The sequence below is a fragment of the Labeo rohita genome, chromosome 10, assembly GCF_022985175.1.
Source record: "Labeo rohita strain BAU-BD-2019 chromosome 10, IGBB_LRoh.1.0, whole genome shotgun sequence".
Classification (NCBI taxonomy): domain Eukaryota; kingdom Metazoa; phylum Chordata; class Actinopteri; order Cypriniformes; family Cyprinidae; genus Labeo; species Labeo rohita.
The window spans coordinates 30,687,480-30,712,986 of NC_066878.1; the positions used below are offsets into that span (position 1 = coordinate 30,687,480).

A 25,507-nucleotide genomic window follows, 5' to 3' on the forward strand; every position below is an offset into this window, starting at 1 on the left:
ATATCACAATTCTGAGAAAAAAAGTCAGAATTGTGAGTTTATGTCTTGCAGTTCTGACTTTATAGCTTGCAGTTACAAGTTTATATGACGCAATTCAGAGAAAAAAGTCAGAATTGTAAGGTTTTATCTTGCAATTCTGACTTTAATTTTTACAATTGAGTTTATATCTCGCAATTCTGAATATAACTCGCAATTGCAAGTTTCAATCATGCAATTCAGAGAAAAAGTCAGAATTGTGAGGTTTTATCTTGCTATTCTGACTGTATAACTCGCAATTGCAAGTTTAGGTCATTCAGTTCTGAGGAAAAAGGTCAGAATTGCAAGTTTTTATCTCATAATTTAGATTTTTTTTCTCGCAGTTGAGTTTATATCTCGCAGTTCTGACTTTATAGCTTGCAGTTACAAGTTTATATGACGCAATTCGGAGAAAAAGTCAGAATTGTGAGGTTTTATCTTGCAATTCTGAATTCATTTCTCACAATTGTAGGTTTATATGATGCAATTCTAAGAAAAAAAGTCATAATTGTGAGTTTGTATCTTGCAATTCTGACTTTATAACTCGCAATTACAAGTTTATATTTCACAATTCTGAGAAAAAAGTCAGAATTGCACATTTTTATCTCAGTTTTTACTTTTTGTTGCAATTGTGTTTATATCACAATTCTGAGAAAAAAGTCAGAATTGTGAGTTTATATCTTGCAATTCTGACTTTATAACTTACAACTGTGAGTTTAAATCACAATTCTGAGAAAAAAAAAAATCAGAATTGCAAGTTATCTCGCAATTGAGTTTATATCTCGCAGTTCTGACTTTATAGATCGCAGTTTTACAAGTTTATATGATGCAATTCAGAGAAAAAGTCAGAATTGTGAGGTTTTATCTTGCAATTCTGACTTTAATTCTCGCAATTCTTTATAACTCGCAAATGCGAGTTTGTATCACAATTCTGAGAAAAAAAAGTGGCTTCCACGGGAAATAAGCTTTCACTTAAAGTCATTAATTTTGAGTTCAAAACCTAATCAAAGTTTAAAATGCAGACAAAAGTGTCGCATTAGTGATGCTTTAGTGCATCCTTTGGCCTGCTTAAGTCTTTGCATGATTAACAGAACTAGGTTTTGCTTTAAGCTTGTCTTTGCAGATGCACTTGGTTTGATATTTTATAATGCAATGACATTTGTTATGTGGCTTAAGTGTCCAAATACTCTGAGGTCACTGTATATCACTCCAGTTGTGACCTTTGACCTTGCATTGCTGGGTGATGTCAGTCATGCGGTCTTTCAGTAGAGGTCACCCTTTATTCAGATCCAGTCATGACCACATGTGAAGCGTTCACATTTGTGCCACACAGGCCCTGGGTTGTGGTTTACGGCTACGTAAAGATTTACCGATAAGACTAGGAATGCAAAGATCAGCTCACTGACGCAACACTGGAAAAAAGTCTCTATTGCCTGAGGCTGTACATAAATTTCACATTAGCTACACTGTTCTCACAACACTGCTAAGCATTCACTTGTAAACAAAGGAGTAACTAACTCGCACCGTAAAATGGGTCATAATTCTCTTCACACTCATAGGGCTGATTTGGTCATCTAGGGAGCAACTTAGAGTTAAGCGCTCTCTGTTTTGAGCTAAATGAACTTTAAACGGTCACAGACAGGTTAATAAAGAGGCATGGAGACCCAGTAGTTTTAATGTAAGTGCTTCCTGGTAAGTGTAGAATCTCAATTTTATGGATCAAACTTAAGAATCACATTTGTGTAGAGTGACTATAAACACTGAGTAGTTTTGCACTTGTCAGTGTGCAATGCAGTTTTAGTTTAAAGTTTTGTAAATGTGCGTGGTGAACAGGTGGTTGTTATAGTATTTTGGGCAATTGCTAGTCACTGAGTTAAGTTACTGCATAACAATAGGCTGTGTGTGTGTGTGTGTGTGAGAATTATATAAACTTACAAAGTAAAAAATATTTTAATACAAGATATCTTATTTTTAGTTTCTTTTTTCTATAAATATATATTTTGACATTTTAATAAATAAAATTATATAATTGATGTATAATGTTGTTTATGATGCGTGGTTTAGTTATATATTTATATTATATTTAAAAATAATTCAATACCCATACATATGTGTAAATTATATAAATATAAAAACTAAATAAAGTGTATTTTAATACATATCAAATTTATTTTATATATATTATCATTTCTCTAAATATATATTTCTGAATTTTAATATAAATTTGTATATTTTATATACAATTGATATATACTTTTGTTTATGATGTAGAATTTATTTATATATTTATATAATATTAAAATAATTATTAAAAATATAACAATATAAATTTTCTCTGTGTACTTTAATTGTAATGTTGAATTTTTTTTTTTGTAATTTTTGTATCTTACATTTTTTTTGTCTAAATATTTCTTTTGTACTTTTTTAATTTCATTTATTTTAATATATACTGTTACATCTTATAAACAATAAATTAAAACCATATATGTTAAACATACATATAACTAATATATTAAATATATATATACTAATATATTAAATGATATAATATATTAAAATAAAGTCGCAAATTTATTTTATTTTATTGATACAAAAGTGTTTTGTAATTAAAAATTCTACAATATATATTTATTTATTTACTGATTTAATTTCACTTATTTACTTTTTTATTTGTTATATATATATATATATATATATATATATGTATATATATATATGTATGTATGTATGTGTATATATATATATATATATATATATATATATACACACTTATTTAAATCATTTATTTAATTTGTGGATTTATTTTATCTATTTCATTAATTCTCAATACATTTTCATTATTTATTTACTTTATTTCATTTATTTACTTATCCCCTTGTTTATTTATAAATTTCATTTCACTTCTTTACTTTTTTTATTTTTGTAATTTTATTTAATTTATTTTAATATATAATGTTACATCTTATAAACAATAAATTAAAACCATATATGTTAAACATACATATAACTAATGTATTAAATATATATATACTAATATATTAAATGATATAATATATTAAAAGAAATTAGCAATTTTATGTGTTACTTTTTTCTTTACATACTTTATTGTAATAATTATTTTGTAATAAAAAATTCTACAAAGGAATATAATTTTGTACATCTACTGACATATATACGTGATGTGATATATGCATGCATGTATTAGCAATAGCCAAAAATATAAATGGCCAATAAAACTGAATGGGCCCAAATTATCGATTTTTGTTTTATACCAAAAATCATTAGGATATTAAGTAAAAATCATGTTCCATAAAGATGTTTTGTAAATTTCCTACCATAAATATATCAAAACCTAATTTTTGATTAGTTTGGACAACTTTAAAGTCAGTTTTCTCCGGATTTTCAAATAGTTCTCTGCCAAATTTTTGTCCTATCCAAAAAAAAAAAAAAAAAAAAAAAAAAAAACCTCAGTGGAAAGCTTATTTATTCAGCTTTCAGTTGATGTATAAATCTCAATTTAAAAAAAAATTACCTTTATGATTGGTTTTGTGCTCCAGGGTCACATATTTATATTATATATATTATATTTATATATATTAATTAATTTTTTTTATTTCAAGAAATTCCCCCAATTTATTATTGATCTCTATTAAGTGTATATGACAACAAATCTTGAAAGAAAAACACAATAACAAATATTAAATATATAAATAAACATGAGTTCTCTCAGTTGGATGATATCCCTCATTAAATTGTGCTCTGGGAGGGAACAGGACCTCTTCCCAAATTAAGCAGCGCAGTCTGGAGCTGATGGGAAAAGCCATTATGCGACACAAACGGCATATAAAACGGCAAGCTTCAATGTTCTTTGTAGCTCAGTAAAACATTACATTCCAAGAAATAATTATGCGAAATGGCTCAATTTAGAGGGATAATTACTTATTCTTTGACTTCCAATTTTAGAGCGGAACATGCAAAACAAAAGAAAATACTGTACGTCAGGCCGCAACGGCTCGAAATTAAAATGTTCCATCTCCGAAATGTTCCATGAAAACCTTTCTATGTCTTTTGCCCATCATCTACGCATACTGTACAAACGTATTTGAATTATTCAAATCTTGCCCTTACCGTGACAGAGATTTAAATAGTTAACAGTTAAATAGAAAACAAATATTGCATGCTGATGACAAAAAACTAATTCAAACCAAGCTGATGACACAAGCCGATTAGGATGCGGTCACGCTTGGGACTCAAACCAAACAAAGCCGGTCCTATAGCGCATTCAAATCGTCTAATATGTTAAGCTTATCTGTCTGAAGCAGTCTATTTGTTAGCAATCTCAAGATGCGTCCAGGCTGTCTATCTGAACGCTCTGGCCGTCTGATGGCTGTCACTGAGGTCAAAACTTATCTATCGTAAACACTCAATACAGATAAAGTCCATTGTAAGCTGTCTGCTTCAAATCTGTGTGCTAACTTTCTCACACGCTCAGATACGTGACGGCTTTCCCACAGGTTTGTTAGCTTCTGCTACGTTCGAGATGATATGCCTCTTATTACAGTCAATTTGTTTGGTGTGTTAAACTTTCGGTTGGGTTGCTAAACAACTAAAGATTGTTTAGAAACACTTGGAGCTACAAACCTCTTTCTTCCATCGTTATGTTTGATTTTCCAATCCATCTGCGTAACGTGGGCATTATTTGCCTCTTGAATATAGAGTACTGCAGCAGTGATGACACATTTTTTGTAGGCCAACCCAGAAGTTTGTATCACCCTGGTTCCCTCGACAAGAAAACAATAGGATTTTTCCACTGGCTTTTGGAATATTACAGAAAATAAACTCCGTGACCAACAAAAGCTTATGATTCTTACATGTTTTGTTCATCATGGCAACCTTCACAAATGAACACGCTTTATGAATTCTGCAGCCTAAATACAGTCACTAGAAGTGAAAAGCTAAACGCAGGCTATAAACAAACTACACCACAGTCATATGACTTTAATGTCACCACCACTAAGCGTCTGACAGATCTTTCAACATTTTGCCTTAGAGTTTGAGCTAGAATAGTTTGCAAAAGCACGATTATAAACACAACAAGGCTGTAATGTCCTGACAACCTCTGTAGGCCCGTTTAGACACTTATCAGCCACCACCTTTTTTAATACAAGTAAAACTTCAAAAATCACAAGGGGGTTTTACTAATGTATTTTAAATTTCTTGAACTTTTCCTCACCACAGACCTTATTTCAGACATTTAACCAAAAAGCCCATTCAAAAAGGCCACTGACTTAAGGACAAAACCAGACGGGCTAAAATAGCATTTTTCTGCCATCTTCATCACCCTGATAGCGAAATACCCTGTATTTAACCCCAGAGTTGCATTGATAACTAATAAAATAAATAAATAAATAAATACATAAAAGTAAATAAATTAATTAAATAAGTAAATAAATAAAATACACAAAGTAAATAAATAATGGAAATGTTCTGAGAATGAATGAAATAGATAAAAAAATAAATCCATAAACAAAGTAAATAAATTATTTAAATAAGAAAATAAATATATTAAATAAAAAAAAATAAAAAAGTAAAAAAGTGGAATTAAATCAGTGAATAAATGAAATAAAGTAAATAATGAAAATGTAATAAGAATTAATGTAATGTAATGTAATGAGAAGTAATGAAATAAATAAATACATACATCAAGTAATTAAATAAATAAATTAAATAAAATAAAGTAAATGAATTAAATGAAATCAGCAAATAAATAAACAAGTAACTAAATTAATAAAGTAAATAAATAATGAAAATGTAATAAGAATTAATGAAATAGATAAAAAAAATAAATCCATAAACAAAGAAAATAAATTATTTAAATAAATAAATTAAATAAAAAATAAAGTTAATAAGTTAAATGAAATCAGTAAATAAATAAACAAGTAAATAAATGAAATAGTAAATAAATACTGAAAATGTAATGAGAAGTAATGAAATAAATAAATAAATACATAAACTAATTAAACAAGTAAATAAAAAAAGTCAATTAAATCAGCAAATAAACAAGTAAATAAATTAATGAAATAAAGTTAACAAATAATGAAAATGTAATAAGAATGAATGAAATAGATAAATTCATAAACAAAGAAAAAATGATTTAAATAAGTAAATAAATAAAATAAATAAAAAATAAAGTAAATAAGTTAAATGAAATCAGTAAATAAATAAACAAGTAAATAAATGAAATGGTAAATAAATAATAAAATGTAATGGGAAGTATTGAAATAGATAGCTCATATACCTTAACACATGAATCCCAAACACGGTGAGTTCAACAAATGTTGTTTTAGGAAAAATTTGACCCATATGAACCAACAGTGACAGCAGCAGCATAAAATAAGGCTATAAAACGCATAAGCAATGACATATTTCAATAATATTTAACATATAATTCTTTAAAGCATGCTGGGTACATCCTTCAGTGTAAAACTTTGTTCAGGAGGCTCAGTTTGAGCCAAATAAGTTTTGTACTCTTCTGATAGTGCAGTCAGATTGATAATATTACTGAATATTAAAGGGATAGTTCATCCAAAAATAAAAATTGTGTCATTACTCACCTTCATGTCATTCCAAACCTGTAAGTCCTTTATTCATCTTAGGAACACAAATTAAGATATTTTGATTAAAAATGCAAGATTTCTGACCCTGCATAGACAGCAACGCAACTAACATTCAGTGCCCAGAAAGGTAGTAAGGACATTGTTAAAATAGTCTGTGTGACATCAGTGGTTCAAACTTAATTGTATGAAGCTATGAAATTACTTTTTGTGTGCAAAGAAAACATGCATGAAGCATGAAAGCTTCATAACAACTGATGTCACATGGACTATTTTAACGATGTCCTTACTGCCTTTCTGGGCCTTGAACATGTCAATTTCATTGCTGTCTATGCAGGGTCAGAAAGCTCTCGGATTTCATCAAAAATATTTTAATTTGAGTTCCAAAGATGAACGAAGGTCTTACAGGTTTGGAATGACATGAGGGTGAGTAATCAACGACGGAATTTTCATTTTTGCGTGAACTATCCTTTTAAGTGTTTTTTAAACCCCACTTACTGTGACCAGGATGTCAAATGTAAATGCAGGAGGAAGCAGTCCATTGTGCAAAATTAATGGCCTAATTGTTTGTTTACAGATTTCTGTATCCTTGTTTACAGACCACTGGTGCACGTGTGCATGTGTGCTGTCCTGGGGCAGGGTCACTTTAATGCCCTTGCTGAGGCCTGTCAGCCATTAGCTCAGCTATGTGACCATATGTGAACACTTGGCCCTTTGACATGCCAATGACTGTCGCCTGCTCTCCAAAAGACGTACGAAGCGCTTTCCACTCTCCAGTTCCAGTGTTTAAAGACGCCAAACCGTATCTATGAGAATATCAGGTGCGAAGAGGTGGGAAGAGTCTGATAAAGTGTATTTTTGGGGATTTGCTAATGTTTATGTGTGTGTGTGTGTATAATATAAACTAATTCTAAATTAGATCATTAAAAACTATCATTTTTAAAAATCAGTTTTTACCATATGCAACTAATCCTGACGATCTGATCCTTGAGCGGAAATATTTCATGTGGCCACCAGCTCATATTGGTTCAGACATGAGTGCACCACCTGTTTCTGAGGATTGTTACTACAGTACCTGTTGTTTCTGTTGACCCAGGCTGACACTTCAAAGTCCTGCTACACATTGCTGACATGCTAGCCTGTACTTGCAAGCATTCTTACATGAATGCACTGCAGACAGCTGAGGCCAGTATAAACTTCATAATGGACTGACGTTGGCATTAGCCTAAGTCTTTCAGAGAGAATGTGAATGCAGTTTGACAAATGCTAGCTGACATAATTACAATGGAAAATGTCTGTCATATGTTATGCTTTATTAAATGGCACTCTGGAATTCTTCATTTTAATAGGTTGCTGGATTCTGTATTCAGTAATTTTTGTATATACTGACCGCTAGACTATTATACCAGTCTTTTTATATAATTAAATATTTTCAACTAATATCAATATACGGTCAGACACTAAAGTGTGTTGTTGTTTTTGTTACTCTTTTCTGAGGAAGATCCCATTTACTTGTTTGGCATTATACCCACATAGAAATTATGGTCAGAATTTTTATTCTCCCTAATATTGTTCCTAATCTCATTTAAATGGCTTTTCTTTGTTTTTAATATGTTTTCTTTGGATTGTTTGACTACTTACAACTTGAGCTAATATAGGTAAATACAGCTTAATTAATTAGTTGTCCCTGCTAGCTAAATTTTACATACATAAACCAAAATCTGGCTCTAAACCTCTCTTTTCTTCTTTATTCATAGAAACCATTCAAGGTTTTGTTAATCCTAAAGCAGTGAAAACTGTATCATATTCATCTTATTTGTCCTTTTAAGGTGAAAATGTTTTTTCTACACTAACCATAGTTTAGCAATGGTATTTGTAGTAAAACTGTGGTTATACAAAAAAAAAAAAAAAAAAAAAAAACGCATTACTACGCTTTTACTATAGTAAATGCAGGTTTAATTGTATTATTAATAACTAATACTTTAATGGTTTGATGTTCCAATCTGAATCAAAAGATTCACGAACATCATTTGGAGGCCGGAGCGTGGAACGCGATTCTCTCAATTCACAAAAAGATTCACAAACCCTCTCCGAAGATCCGATCTAAATCAAATGATTCACGAACTCCCTCCAAAGGTCCGATCTGAATCAAAAGTTTCGTAAACCCACTCTGAAGTTCTAAGTCAAATGATCCTTGATCCGTGCTCCGGAGTTCCGATCTGAATCAAAAAATTTGCGAACCCACTCCGAAGTTACAATCTAAATCCAATGATTCACGATTCGCACTCCATAATCCCGATCTGAATAATAAATCAGTCAATTTGCAAAATTATTCACAAACTCGCTCAGAAGTTCCGATCTGAATCAAAAAACCACAAAGTCGCACCGAAGTTCTGATCAAAATCAAGTGATTCGCTATCACTTGATCGCTAATCAAATGATTCATGATCTGCGCTCTGATCAAAGTTCCGATAAAACTTTAAAGTTCCGCTCTGAATCAAAATGTTTGTGAACACATTCCAAATTCCGATCTAAATCAATTGATTCACGAAAGAATCACGAACCCGCTCCGGAGTTCAGAACTAAATCAAGTGATTGCGCGATACGCGCCCCGAAGTCCTGATCTGAGTCAAATGATTTGCGATACACGAAGTTCCGATCTACATCAAATGATTCGCAATACGCGCTTAGAAATTGCGATCTGAATCAAATGATTCATGATACGCGATTCGATTAGAGTGCTTCGAAAGAGTGAATCATTTTGCAATGCTGTGATTTTAACTTCGCACCGAAGTTCTGATCAAAATCAAGGGATTCGCTATACGCGCTCCGTCCGATCTGAATCAGATGATTCATGATCTGCGCTCTGATCAAAGTTCCGATAAAACTTTGAAGTTCCGCTCTGAATCAAAATGTTTGTGAACACATTCCAAATTCCGATCTAAATCAAATGATTCACGAAAGAATCACGAACCCGGTCCGGAGTTCAGAACTAAATCAAGTGATTCGCGATTCGCGATACGCGCCCTGAAGTCCCGATCTGAATCAAAGTATTCGCGATACACAAAGTTCCGATCTACATCAAATGATTCGCAATACGCAATTTGAAATCTCGATCTGAATCGAATGATTCATGACACGCGATTCGATTAGAGTGCTTCGAAAGAGTGAATCATTTTGCAATGCTGTGATTTAACTGATTCGGAGTTTCGAAAAGCTCAGGTTAACCCATCACTATACGTGCTTTTTTTAAAATAATTGCAAGTAATGTCAAAACTCGAAAATGAAATGCTTTTTTGCTAGTGAACCGCTTGAACTGAATGATCGAAGTCACAAGTTTGAATCAATAGGAGCACTTCCAGTGAAAATGACTCGTTTGATTCAATTTGTCTGTTCCTCTGCTTCAGCCATGTTTACACTACACAACGAAAGAATAAACGAAAAAAGTATGATGTTTACAAATAAAATATCCATATTTGTATTCCAAAGACAACACTGAACACAAATCTACGAGCATGTTAGATGGAAACATTGTGCAATATAATCGAGTTTGTAGTTTAATTCACTGTATTTTAAATAGTTTGACCACTGCAGATCATTTGATGAAAACATCCATTTATCAGCATAAATTTATCAGTATATATTGTATTAAATATTTGAGACGTTATTGTTGTATCTGATTGTATTGGTCTGTAGAGTAATAGTCAATGTAAAAAGAGCAAATAGGAGAAGCAGATGAACACAAAACAACATAACATAAAGTTAAAGAAGGTAAACTTTATCATTCAGTTGAACTGTGCATGTATGTATAAACACTTTGGCTACCTTCATGTCCTCATTCTGTCCATCATACATCCTTGAAATTGCATAGTTGTGTAGCATATTTACTTTTCGGGTAATATAAGTGGTATGACATATTTAAGATGCGGCCGAAATTACAACAACAATGGTTACATACATACATATTTAGATGTTTGGTCAAAATTATTGGATTATGGACAATTTAGTTGTCGCTGTATATTGGCAGGGACATACACTCATGGTTTCTTCTAAATTCTACACTATCACTGTTGCATCAATATGTATTTTTAACAGTACTGAAAGTGCTAATTTCCCAATTTTTTGCTTTCGTAGGATGAATCTAGCGCCGGCACAGATCTCACGAAAACGTCTGTGCCGAGATATGCTGAGAACTAAAGACGAAACAGGCGAGCACAGAGCCGTTAAGGAAGCCATCTGTTCTCTGTAAGAGGAAATCAAGCCGTCGGATGATAAACAGTTGGAACGTGTCGGGAGGCTTGTTCATCTACACTATCTGAGAATGAGATGGGATGAAAAACCAGCACCTGTCACTCACTCTGATAGCGTCTATCTCACTGGAGAAGTGTCTGGAGCCCTGTGTGGTCTTCCTAATGGACGCCCCGCTCCTGTGTGACGCTAACCAGCCTTTTCCACGTCTGCGTGCTGCCTGTCTCTTTGCCAACAGTTGGTCTGAACTGGAAGCAGCAGAGGTTTGGTGAAAACACCAAATGACAACTTCCTTTTTCTTGGCAGATCTGAAAAAGCACAACTTTCTGTGGCTTGTATAATATATGTGATGTTGGCTTTAGTTTTGTGTGCTCCGTAGAATTAATATCAGGGATACATAAAATGTCGGTACAATATCAGTTATCAGATATTATATAAAAATTAGTTTTAATTAGTTTTATGTTTTTACACAAAATAGCATAGAATTTAAATATCAACTATTCATCAGTTATGAAAACAATTATCCGCTTATCAGTATTGCCCAGAATTTAATGCTGATACAGTATTAATCCATTACATCTAATATATTGTCATTTAGAGAAGAAATTAATCAATAATGCTTATTTAAATGCAAATTAAAATGTATTACAAAATAATATTTTTTTTCAAACAGGTTTCCTAAATGGTTTATTGGTAGGTATTTTAATTTGAATTTGTTAATATTTAATATTAATAATATTAAGTAGAATTTTTTTTTTTTTTTTTTTAATGAAGGGATGTGCAAATGGAGAGTTGAACATGATAATTCTGTGATCAGTTTTGTCTGACTTTTTTTTTTGGTTCATACAATAAGTTTTATAATTGTTGTTATTATTGCAAAGTAATAATTGCTTTCAAATGTTTTCTTAAACATTTCCTGTTATTTAATTGGTAGGTATTTTAATTTTAGTTTGTCAAAATATAATATTAAAATTAATTATTATTATTGTTTAAAAATGGTTATTGGTTAAAAATGGTTAAAATGGTATTATTATGGTTGACAATGAAAATTGTCATCATTTTTTGTCATGTCTTGCTTTTTTCAGGCTTAAATAGTAAACATTTTTATTAATTTAAATAAAGCTGAAAAAAATAAAATATAAATATTAGATAAAAAAATATAAACTTCTTTTTTAGATTGCCAAGGCAGCATTTCTAATTTTTATTTAATGTTGAAACACTCCAATCACTAACTGCAAAGTAAATAAATGAAAACTTGAACTGAAATTAAATAAATTAAATATAAAAAGTAATATTTAAAAAAAACTCCGTAATAAAAATGTCAAAATGCACATAACAAAATTAATAAAAATGTAATAAAATGAAAATTGAAAGTTTAAAATAAAAGCTAATTCAAAATATTAATAAGAACTATAATAGTAGCCTGTATAAATAAATAAATAATGAAAATCATTTTTATTTAAAATGTTTTGTATTCCACAGAAAAAAAAGAAAATCATCAAAAAAGAAAATCAAGGTTTGGAACAATATGAGGTGTGTTAATGACTATGTAATTGATTTGCTTTAATATTCAATTATTTTACAGATAGCTGAAATTTCACTCATATTACTATTGTTTTAACTATCAAAATTGTGCTATCAAGACAAACACTAGCGCTCAGTATCCTGTGGATCGAAATGTTCTGGACAGACTTTGTCACCGTTAGATTGCATCAGTCACACAGTTGGAAAATTCTGTCACCATTCCCTTCGACGTATGAGTCGTTTTCATGTGCTCGGCTGACACATGACAGTCATGATGGAGATAAATAAGGAAAACTACAAACTGTAATCTAAGAATCTGTGAGAAAAACCACTGTGCATTTGTCATAACCGTCTAGATTGTAACCTGTCCGGAGCGCAGACGTCTAAATATGAAAGTAGGGCAGATTACGATGCAGCGAGGGCCGTTCGTAGTGGTCTGCGGCGGGAGTTGCATTAGAGAGGCTCGGGCTGCTTCAAATATCCACATCGATGACTGTGGCTGTGTGGTTTCTTAGTTTCGGATGATTCCAGTCTCAGGTGACACAGATCAGGCACTATTAAAGGATTCTTCCGACCACAGTTTGCTTTGGCGGAGGCCCTGACGTGAAGCATGAGGCTGGACATGCGTCTTTTCCACACCGTGGCACGGCTCCATGCGTTTATGCTCTGCTTCTTTGGATTGTGGTGGAAAAAAATCCTTCCTCTTTTGAAACTGAGACTCATACACGAGCGAAACAAACCATATGTACCTTATGTGATATGTTCCAGTATGATGTTGGTGAAATGTGGTTTTTGTTTGCTGTCTAGAGCAAATAAACCAACAGATGTTGTGGAGAAGTTCCAAAGATGAACAATCAGATCATTTGGACAGGATTTGCAGCATTATTCTTTTTAAAATGCAAGTTTGGATGCATATTTCAGCAAATATCTACAGTACGCTCCTGAAAATAAAGGTTACAGAAGGAGATCCATAGAAGAACCATTTTTGGTTCCACAAGAAAGCTTTCAGTGATCAGTTCTTAAAAGAAGCATTTTGCCCTCAAACTTCTAAGGTTCCAAAATGGAATTTTCACAACAATGTTCTTGAAAAATGAAGGTTCCCAAAGGGGCTCAGAATAACTATTTTGGGTTCTTTGAATAACCTTTCAGTAAACAGGTCCGTTTTCTTTTATGTTTTCATATTTTCATTTTAATAATCTGAAGAATACTTTTCCATTATAAAGAACCTTTTAAACAAAGAAAAGATTCCATGGACAGTAAAGGTTCTTAATAGAACCACAGATGCCAATAAAGAACCTTTATTTTTAAGAGTGAACACCATAGAAGAACCATTTTGGTGCCATTCTGCAAAGAACCTTTTTGTGAGCAGTTCGTAAAAGAACCTTCTTTTTCTTATTGTAAAGAACATCTAAAGAACCGTATTCCACTAAAAAGAACCTTTCAGCAAATGAAAAGGTTCCATGGATGTTAAAGGTTCTTCATGGATCCAAAGATCTTAAAAAATAAAGGTTCCAAAAGGGTGTTTTCAAAGCAGTGCCATAGAAGAACCATTTTTGGTTCCACGAGAAAGCTTTCAGTGATCAGTTGTTAAAAGAAGCATTTTCCCCTCAAACTTCTAAGGTTCCAAAATGGAATTTTCACAATAATACTCTTAAAAATAAAGGTTCCAAAAGGGGCTCTTTGGGTTCTTCAAAGAACCTCTTTAGAAACTGAAGCATTTTTTCATATTGTGAAGAACACTTTAATAATCTTAAGAATACTTTGCCAATACTCTGAAGAACTATTTTGGGTTCTTCAAAGAACCTTTCAGTAAACAGAACCATTTTTTCGTATTGTGATGAACATTTTAATAATCTGTTGAATACTTTTCCATTATAAAAAACCTTTTGAGCAAAGAAAAGGTTAAATGGACAGTAAAGATTCTTTAGATGCCAATAAAAAAACAATAAAAAAAACTTTATTTTTACCCTTTAATTATGAACCCCACTTTGGGTTCTGCAAAGAACCTTTCAGTGAGCAGTTCTTAAAAGAGCATATTTTTCTTAGTGTGAAGAACATCTAAAGAACCTTATTTCACTATAAAGAACCTTTCAGCGAATGGAAAGATTCCATGGATGTTAAAGATTCTTCATGGAACCAAAGATCTTTGAAGGTTCCTAAAGGGTGTTTTCAAAGTGATGCCACAGAAGAACCATTTTTGGTTCCACAAGAAAGCTTTCATTGATTAGTTCTTAAAAGAAGCATTTTTCCCCTCAAACTTTTAAGGTTCCAAAATGGAATTTTTCACAACAATACTCTTCAAAATAAAGGTTCCAAAAGGGGCTCTGAAGAACTATTTTGGGTTCTTCAGTAAATGGAACCATTTTTTCTTATTGTAATGAACGTTTTAATAATCTGAAGAATACGTTTCCATTATGAAGAACCTTTTGAGCAAAGAAAAGGTTAAATGGACAGTATAGGTTCTTAACAGAACCACAGATGCCAATAAAGAACCTTTGTTTTTAACACCATAGAAGAACTACTTTGGGTTCTGCAAAGAACCTTTCAGTGAGCAGTTCTTAAAAGAGCTTTTTTTCTTAGTGTGAAGAACATCTAAAGAACCTTATTCCACTATAAAGAACTTTTCAGCAAATGGAAAGATTCCATGGATGTTTAAAGTTCTTCATGGAACCAAAGATCTTAAAAATAAAGGTTCCAAAAGGGTGTTTTCAAAGTGATGCCACAGAAGAACCATTTTTGGTTCCACAAGAAAGCTTTCATTCATTAGTTCTTAAAAGAAGCATTTTCCCCTCAAACTGTTAAGGTTCCAAAATGGAATTTTCACAACAATACTCTTAAAAATAGAGGTTCCAAAAGGGGCTCTGAAGAACTATTTTGGGTTCTTCAAAGAACTTCTTTAGAAACAGAAGCGCTTTTTTCACATTGTGAAGAACGTTTTAATAATCTGATAAATGCTTTTTTCATTATAAAGTATCTTTTAAGCAAAGAAAAGATTCCATGGACTGTAAAGGTTCTTAATAGAACCACAGATGCCAATAAAGAACCATTGTTTTTAAGAGTGAACACCATAGAAGAACCACTTTGGGTTCTGCAAAGAACCTTTCAGTGAGTAGTTCTTAAAAGAAACATTTTTTTCTTAGTATGAAGAACATCTAAAGAAACGTATTCCACTATAAAGAACCCTTCAGCCAAGGGAAAGGTTCCATGGATGTTAAAAGTTCATGTAACCAAAGATCTTAAAAATAAAGGTTCCAAAAGGGTGTTTTCAAAGTGATGCCACAGAAGAGCCATTTTTGGTTCCACAAGAAGGCTTTCAGTGATCAGTTCTTAAAAGAACCTTTTTTTTCTTAGTGTGAAGACATTTTTAGTAATCTAAAGAACCTTCCAAAGGTTCTGTTGATGTTGAAGGTTCTTCACGGAACCATCAAGCCAATTTGAGTGAACACAAGAAGAACCACTCTGAGTTCTGCAAAGAACCTTTCAGTGAACGGTTCTTAAAAGAACCATTTTTCTTAGTGTAAAGAACATCTAAAGAACCTTATTCCACTATAAAGAACCTTTCAGCCCAAGGAAAGCTTTCATGATATTAAAGGTTCTTAATGGAACCAACTATTCCAATTAATACACACTTAAAAATAAAGGTTCCAAAAGTGTATTTTTGCAGCAATGCCATAGCCGAACCCTTTTTGGTTCCCCAAAGAACCTTTCAGTGAGTAGTTCTTAAACTAAATTTTTTTTCTTAGCATGAAGACATTTTTAATAATCTATAATCTAGTTCCAATGATGTTAAAGGTTCTTCATGCAACCATTAATGGCAATAAAGGATCTTTTCAGAGTGTATGTAGAGAAATATGTTTGCTAGAGATTGAGTGTTGTCTGGGAACTGCTGGTGAGCCGTGTTAAAGTCTCCAGGGCATCTTAGCGCAGCAGGTGAAGCCCCCTGTCACGGCAGATAAGGAATCTCAGAAACATGCGACGGACTCCAGGCATGCGCGGCAGCTCCACAGCAGGAGATTACTTTACACTCCATCATGGCTTTCACAGTAACTCAATCCACAGAACAGCAAAGACAAGCTCCTAAGTGCAGAGATATTAGTGCCTGCCAGTTCCCATCATGCACCGTTATCACAGACTCAGAAGCTGCTTGCTGAAAATTAGCACTCGTGTAATTGGCGTAGAGGTAAACTGAAAGCAGGTTTTGACCAATAAATGATAAAACTGCACATTTTACCCTCAAAAAGCTGTTTGATTCGAAATTAGGTGGTCCCTCGTGTTGGTGGTCACTAACCCTCAACTATCCAGATGCTTTTCATTTCCAAATAAATTGTATGTGACAATTACGACTAATTATCGTAATTATAACAATAAATAAAATACAACTGTACCAGTAAAAACCTGTTCATTGGTTAACAGAACTGTAATAGATCTAATGGGACACTTCATGTAATTTTACTTTAAAATACAGTTCGATGTACAATTTTCAGAAGTGAAAAAGTGTATTATAAAGTAAAAAAAAAAAAAATTAGTAATTTGATATAGTAGTATTATTGCAGTTAATAAAATAATAATACTGTAATTATTATTAATAATAATAATAATAATAATAATAAGACTGCACTGTGTTCAGTTGTAAATTTAAAAAAGTAAAAAAAAAAAAACTTTGAAAAAAAAGAAGTGAAAAAGTATTATAAAGTAAAAAAAAAAAAAAAATTAGTGATTTGATATAGTAGCATTATTGCAATGCACTGTGTTCAGTTGTAAATTTAAGTCAGTAAAACGTAAAAAAAAAAAAATCTACCATATTTTCGTTAAACTTCAGGCAATAAGCTGCGGGGTTATTACCGTAAACTTGATTTTATTTCATTATTTTATTTTATTTTATTTTATTTTATTTTATTTTATTTTATTTTTACAGTGTAGAGAACTTCCAGTGTGTAATTTGTGTTTGGCTACTCTGATTTGTTTGTTAACTTATGTTCAGTGATTGTCAAATTATTTTATTATCTTCATGATTAAATTTCTGTTATGAATCAGTAAATGTAAAAACTCCTTCATTTCTATTTTGTAATCGGGACACTTCATGTAATTTTACTATAAAATACTGTTCGACGTACAATTTTCAGAAGTGAAAAAGTGTATTATAAAGTTAAAAAAAAATCAGTAATTTGATATAGTAGCATTATTGCAGTTAATAAAATAATACTGTAATTAATAATAATAATAATAATAATGCACTGTGTTCAGTTGTAAATTTAAGTCGGTGAAACTTAAAAAAAAATTCTACCATATTTTTGTTAAACTTTCATCAATAAGCTGTGGGGTTATTACCGTAAACTTGATATTTTATTTTATTTTATTTTATTTTATTTCATTTTATTATTATTATTATTTTTTTTTTTTTTTTTACAGTGTAGAGAACTTCCAGTGTGTAATTTGTATTTGGTCAACATTTACTTACTCAAAACTGTATTACTTTTTTTTTCAGTGGAACATCAATGGTGAAATTCTGAAGAAGATCCAGTCTGCTCATTCAGTATGTATGAACTTTTAGGACACTTCAGTCATTTACTGTCATTTTCATACAAATAAGAAGTCAGAATTATTCTTCAAAAATGCACCTTTTATGAATGAAATTCACACAGCTTTGGAAATGGTGACAGATTTTTCATTTTCCGTGGGAACTGTTTCTTTTACGCTTAAGTCTGAGGTTCGTTTCTTCCCGTCAGATAATTGAACCATTAATCGGGGGCTGGAGATAAGGCCTCTAATCAGAACCACATTAGCTAGTACTTCCTGCTGTCATGCAGCCTCATGGATGAAGTCCTGCCCATCATCCAAGGGTCGTCAGAGGCCGCGACCCCTAGCTGTGATCCCTCAGGCCCCGAGTAATGGCTCCACTGCAGGATGGCCAGACGCCACGTAGTGTCCTACACCCCCCGATTCATCCGCCCATTGCCAATTTCCTAAAAAAGGTGTCTTGTGTGCTAATTACGACCAGTGAAAATCCATTTTCCCTGCAGTACGTCTTAAAAACATTGTTTGAATTTGATTGAGGCTGATGCAAATTGTCTTTAATTTTAAGATTTTCCGCATGAAATGCACTGGCATCCACGAGCCGGAAAAGATAAGGCTCTGTTTGTTAAAGAAAATGTGTTGTATTTGTTTTGATTACCTGGTGGGTTTTCGGCGGACTTACTTCAGGCCACAGTTTACTCAGCGCCAAAGAAAGAATTGTGTGTGTTTCATACGACGTACACTGTCCAGATGTTTATTATCCTGTCAAAACCACTTGGTGGAAAAGTGACGAGAACGAGCGAATGTTTACTTTGCACTTTCTGGAGGATGCCATTAGAAAAATTTAATTCGAATCAAATTACGATCTGGCACGTATGTTCTTTCAGCACGGTTGTATTTAGCATATTAGTAGAGAGCGGCTTTTATAAATGACACAGTAAATGTACCGTGAAAAAAACATGAAATCCAGGACATGTGATGCAATCGGAATACTCACAAAGTACCTCAGGAACGCACACATCCTGTTAACGGCGGTTCCGTAATTTCGGGCTGTGCAAACACGTAGAAAGGAAAGAAAAGCACAAGTTGTCTGGCCTCTGAAAATGATGGGCCCAACTGACAGTGCATCATTTTATGCCATGAATATGAGTATTCAGCTGATGTCTCCAAATGAACTGTGAACAAAAAGCTATTGAGAACCAAGAAAGGCTCTTCAAGGTAATGGTAGACGCTGGGCTCGATGTTTGTGCCTTTTATTTGTTGGAGTTTATTTGTTCACCACATTGGTTGCATGACAGCAACAAGAAATAGGTCATTCTATGAATCAGCAGTCTTGTCTAGCATGATAGGAGGTTTTTCAGATAAATTGAGTTGTTTAGTAACTAAAGCTAAATTAATTCATTTTTTATTTAATTTAATTTTTTATTGAAAGACATTAATACTTTTCTTTTTTTTTTATTTAGCAAGGAGCACTGTTACAAAAAAAAAAAAAAAAAAAGAAAAAAAAAGAAAACAATTTTTACTAAATAATAAGATGTATAACTGTTTCAACACTATCAGTTATATTTTAAAATACATTAAAATAGAAAACAGTTTTTTAAAATTGTAATAATATTTCACAGTTTAACTTTTTACTTTGCAACTGATCAAATTAAAGTAGCCTTGGTGAGTGTTCATTAATATTATATATTATTACTGACCCCAAACCTTTAAATGGAAGTCTATATATAAAGTAGACAAAATATTTAATGCATTTTGTCATTTTTTTATTTATGCATCTTTTTATTATTTTTTATTTTATTATATTTTTTTAATTGAAAGACATTAATGCTTTTTTATTGATCAAATAAAATTAGCCTTGGTGAATATTCATTAATAAACTTATTTCAAAATCATTATATATTATACCTGACCCCAGACTTTTGATTGGAAGTGTATATATAAAGTAGACAAAATATTCAATGCAATTATTTTAGTAATTTTTATTGTAAGACATTAATGTTTTTTTTAAGCAGGAAGCACTGTTACCAAAAAAAAAAAAAAAAAAAAAAAAAGCATAACTTTTTCAACACTAATAATAAGAAAAAAATCTTGAGCAGCAAATCAGCATATTAGAATGATTTCTGAAGGATCATGTGACACTGAAGACTGGAGTAATGATGCTGAAAATTCAGCTTTGATCACAGGAATAAATTACACTTTAAATATATTAAAATAGAAAATGGTTATTTAAAACTGTAATAATATTTCACACTTTACTGTGCTTTTCATCAAATAAAAGTAGCCTTGGTGAGTATTTATTAAGAGACTTATTTCAAAAAACACATTATTACTGACCCCAAACTTTTGAATGGAAGCATATATATAAAGTAGACAAAATATTTTATGCATTTTGTCTATTTTTTTTTTTTTATAGATACACTTTTTATTGTATTCCTTTTTTTATTGAAGGACGTTAATGTTTTTTTTTCTTTTAGCAAGGAGCACTGTAAGCAAAGAAGCATATTAGAATGATTTCTGAAGGATCACATGACACTGAAGACTGCAGTAATGGTGCTGAATGCTGAAAATTCAGCTTTGAAATCACATGAATAAATTACATTTTGAAATATATTCAAATATAAACAGTTATTTTAAAATATAATAATATTTCACAATTTACTTTTTTTGTATTTTGATCAAATAAAAGTAGCCTTGGTGAGTATTCATTAAGAGACTTATTTAAAAAAACATTATATATTATTACTGACCCCAAAATATTTAATGCATTTTGTCAATTTATTTATTTATTTTTTTAATAGATACTTTTTTTTTTATTCATTTTTTAGTAAGGAGCACTGTTAAAAATAAAATAAAATAAAAACAGCAATTTTCACTTAATAATAAGAAGCATAAATATTTCAACACTAATAAAAAGAAGAAAAAAAAGAGCAGCAAATCAGCAAATTAGAATGATGTGACACTGAAGACTGGAGTAATGATGCTGAAAATTCCACTTTGTATCACAGAAATAAATTACATTTTAAAATATATTAAAACAGAAAACGGTTATTTAAAATTGTAATAATATTTCACAATTTACTGTGCTTTTGATCAAATAAATGCAGGCTTGGTGAGTATAAGAAATGTGAAATATAAAGTATTTTTTCTTTTTTGGGTTCCTGTTTTCTAGAATGACCCAAATATCTAAACCACTCCAAACAGCAGAGGAAATGGGTAAGCTGTTAATGCTGTTAAACTCTCTAGAGACTAATATTTATATTGAATCTACAGTGTAGTTTCTGCATTAATGTCTCATTGATCTGCCCTCAGATATCATCACTTCATCCTGTGGAGGAAAGAGCTGAGAGGCCCATCCTCAGAGCACTTCCCAAGAGCCTGACTTGACTAAGTGGCGGGAACATTAGCATTTTCAGCCGGGCCGCTGGGATATGCTTGGAAGAGCACCGTAGGAGAGGTGCGGGGCGAAGAAAAATAAGCGACGGCACTACCAATAAGTCGCCCTTGAAAAGAACCAGATGTGTGCGCAGAGATCTTTCGAAAATATTATCTTTGGAGGTCGAACTTCTCAGAACGGCGTTCTTCTCCCAACCCCCGCAAACCGCCACTTGCTCGGCGTACGCTTCTGCGTGCCGCATGTTTCGATACTTTTGTTTTTACGCAGTTTCAGTCGCATTTCCCTCATTTTTCAGAGGTCAGAAATGTAAATAAGGCCCACGGTGCTCATTGTTTCTGCATTGCTCCATGGAGTCTGCTTTTAAAACACAGTGAGACTTTGTGTGGCGGCTCGAGGCCCTGACAGGCTGAAGTCAGCTCACGCCACGGCGTGTCGGGGAAACGGCACGGTTGTTCTCCTACACAGAGGCACCTCTATGGAAAGCCAAAAGACCAAAAAAACCCACAAACCTCAAGGCTTTTTTGAATAAAACTAGCTGGAGTCTCTTATGCAACCTTTTTTTTTTCTGTGGCGACTAGAGCAGAAACACACATGCAAATCCGTCAGCTAACTCGTTAGGATAATAACTCGAACATGTGGGTTTTTTTGCACCATCCATCCTGCCGTAACAAAGCAAAAAGCCTTTGAGCGATAAGTCGGCGGATGGAAGCGCAGGGGTGAAATATTGACGCTCGATTGCGCCGCCGACAACAAAAACAACAAAAGGTTTGTGTTGGGAACTGCTTCCCTATAAATGTGTCACAATGTTGGAGCCCCTCCTGGGTGTGCCGGACATGGTGTTCCCACAAGATCTCTCTGGCTCGGGTGCTCTGTCATTAGGCCTTGCCACCGGTGCCACACGCCACTCCTAGTGCTGAGCGGAGGGAGCGCGAGGCCAACGAGACGCAGGTCTCATTGCCAGAGCGCTTGAGCCTCCCCCATAACCGCTTCAGACGCGTTTTACTGGAACTTCTGCTGTGGAGACAGATAATTGACTTTCTCTATATTCCATGCGAGTTTGTTTAAATTGTCTGTCTGTATACACAGGTTGTGACCAGTCCAAATCCAGTCTGTCCAGTGTTGGGCGACCGCATGGCGTTTGGTGTTTTCAGATCAGTGTCAACTTATCGATCAAATGGACAGTTCCAGTAAATCTCAGGTGAATTTGTTTTACAGTACCTGTCATTTCCCAAAAGCCCCGCAATAGGGTTATAGGTTTTCACCCATCCGTGTTAAGATGGTCACTGCGTGGGCAAATGTTTGTTATCTTTGGTTTCAGCTGGAGGTTCGGTGTCTCTCTGGGACTGGTCGACTTGCATACCAGGACAGACCAGCAGGGCCCTCCCATTACCACATGGTGACCAGGGATATGTTCCGTAAGAGTCATGTGACCGCTAGTGTCCTCTTTCCCAGTGTATCCCATTGCAGAAGATGTATGTGAATGCAAACTTTACATTCATGCTGATTATGACAGTATGTTCAAAGCAATGCTGCAGAAATGATGCATGCTGTTTTTAATCAGTCTACAGTACTGAATGAATCATGTTTGGATGGATCTCTGGAAACCTGTCAAGAACCAGTCATATTTCATCCCAAATTCAAAAGAAAAACAGAAAAAGAAAAGTAAACATATATACAATATATATAGAATTTTTCTCTCTATATATATAATGTATATTTTCTCATTTTATATATATATATATATATATATATATATATAATTAAAAATATTATTTATAAAAAAATATATAATCTCTCTCTGTAATAAATATATAAATTATAAATCAATTCTAAAATATATAAATATATATGAATTGTATTATATATTTTGCATTAGTTTTTGTATCAAATTTTGTATTCTATTTTTATAAATGTAAAATCTTTTGATTTTACTTTTTTATTGACATCATTTTTTTACATGTTTGTATGTCTCTCAATTTTCATTTGTATATTGAAAAAAACATTACTGTAATGCAAAATTCTTATTTATACTGATATTAATAAAATAATATTTAAATTGTATTGATTTACAATTGCTAGCAGTTGTTCTTTTTGAGTAATGTAGTAATAGTAAATAATTTATATATTTATCATAATTTGAGTAAATTATAGTAAATGAAAGTTACCTGTGTTACTGTAATGAGAATTTAATTGATCATCACTGAGAATACAGAAAATTAGAAATCAAATATTAAAATTAAAATGTCCAGATACGTTTTGATAATGAGAATTTGTCCTGAAAATAATGACACAATCGCAAAAAAAATTAATAAATAAATATATAAACAGAACAAAAATACACTTAAATCAGATCTCATATTCTTTGTGTAAAATATGAATGATTTTTTTCTTCTTTTAAATTAGTGGATGAAATTTAATTTAATTAAAATGTTTCTGTGAGACAGGGTTACTAAATAAGCATTAGCATTAAGCATTAACTGGGAAAAAAAAAAAATATATATATATATATATATATATATATATATATATATATAATTTCAGCCAGTTGCCAAGGCAACATTTCTTATTTTTAAGTACTAAAAAAAAAAAAAAACTTGAAACTAATAGCTAAAATATTTGTCCTTAAAATGTCACAATTACCACAAAAAAAAAAAAAAAAACTAAAACTGACTTAATTTTCTTAAAGTATATAATAACGAAAATGAAGTCTGTTTTAGGAATATCTTTGAAAAATATTATAAAATATAAAATATTAACTTAATAAAAAAAAGTTTGAGTATACTTTATACTTTTATATTTTTTAAATTTGAGGATGAAATTTAACCTGGCAGGGTTATTAACAGGTTTACTAAATAAAATAAACATTAATTTAAATAATAATAATAATAATAATAAATATTTTATTTCAACTAGTTCAACATTTCAACATTTCAACATTTTCTCAATTTTTTAAGTACTAAAATAACTAAAAAAAAAAAAAAAACCTAATAAATATAGACATTTAAAAAATGAATAAAACTGACAAAAAATGATTAAAATGTAAACTAAAATTTTAATTAAAAAGTTAAATACAATCCCATTCAAAACTAAAACTATAATACTACTGTATGCCAATGATACTAAATTAACACTGCTGTGAGATTTACCTATTTGGCTACAGAGATGTTGCTTCCCCAAGAACAGTATGCTCTTGTCCTGTCAAATACAAATTGAATTTCATCTAAATTAAATTAATCTGCATGAAAAGCTGCAATATCTTTCTGTAAGGGGCAATAATCCTGGGCACTTGTGCCAAGGCCAACAGAGGCCTGCATGTCAGTGATACTTTCATCTAAATATACACGAGACTGACGGCAGCAGGTGAGAGGGGCCCTCCCAGACGCTCGCGCTGAACCATCACGCATACGGTGCGGGCCGTACGCGAGTGTCTATGTGCTCATGTGTGTGAGTGTGTATGTCCTTGTTGGGTGCGGTTTGGGGCTAGGATGCCATCTCTCCTTCACTGTGGATCGAGATCTGAACTAAACGCAACCCAATTTTGGGTTTCTCTTCAAAGCCAGCTGGTCTGGCTTGATTTTCTTTAGACTTTTTGACATATTAACAATCTTTTTTTTTTTTTTTTTTAAAAAAGACTGGCCCACAGCAGGTGCTGGAGGGTTGATCTTCCTGGAGAAGAACGTTATCGGACTGGTAAGTGAGCAACAAGCCTCCAAATTGAACAATAGCTTGATGTTGGCGAAAAAATGACGTGTCTGTGGTCAAACGCGAGTCAATAAAGTGTGTGTGCTAGCGTGACACGGTGTTTCAACACGTCTTGTTTAGGGAATGCGGACCTGAGAATAGAAATAGAAAGATACAAATTTAGAGAGGTGGGATTTTTTTCGGGACATGGTTTGCCTTCGTAAATAGATATGTTTGTCTAGGAGATGAATGCGGGAGAGGATCGCCGTTGACTAATATTGTGTCAAGCTTGTTTACGGCTCCTTTTATGACAAAAAAAGCTTTGACGTGAATGTTGCTTTCTTTGTCGGAGAGTTTGAGGACTTTATCAAACTGCTATATGTTTAACCCACATGTTATGGAGGATTTTCTCTTTCCCAAAAATTCTAGTTAATATTTTACCATTGAACAACTGACTAACAGGTAGATTACTTACAAATTGTAATCCGTTACCAATTCCAAATTATACATGACA

The 25,507-nt window shown here is 32.3% G+C and overlaps 1 protein-coding gene across 1 annotated transcript in view; it reads left to right on the plus strand.

The window, feature by feature from the left end:
* Positions 1-24,748: 24,748 nt before the first annotated feature.
* mef2ca (myocyte enhancer factor 2ca) overlaps positions 24,749-25,507 on the plus strand; it is a 53,835-nt gene continuing 53,076 nt past the window's right edge. The window contains exon 1 of the mRNA XM_051121321.1: positions 24,749-25,002. The gene's annotated coding sequence lies outside the window, so the exon portion shown is untranslated. The remainder of the gene's footprint in view (positions 25,003-25,507) is intronic.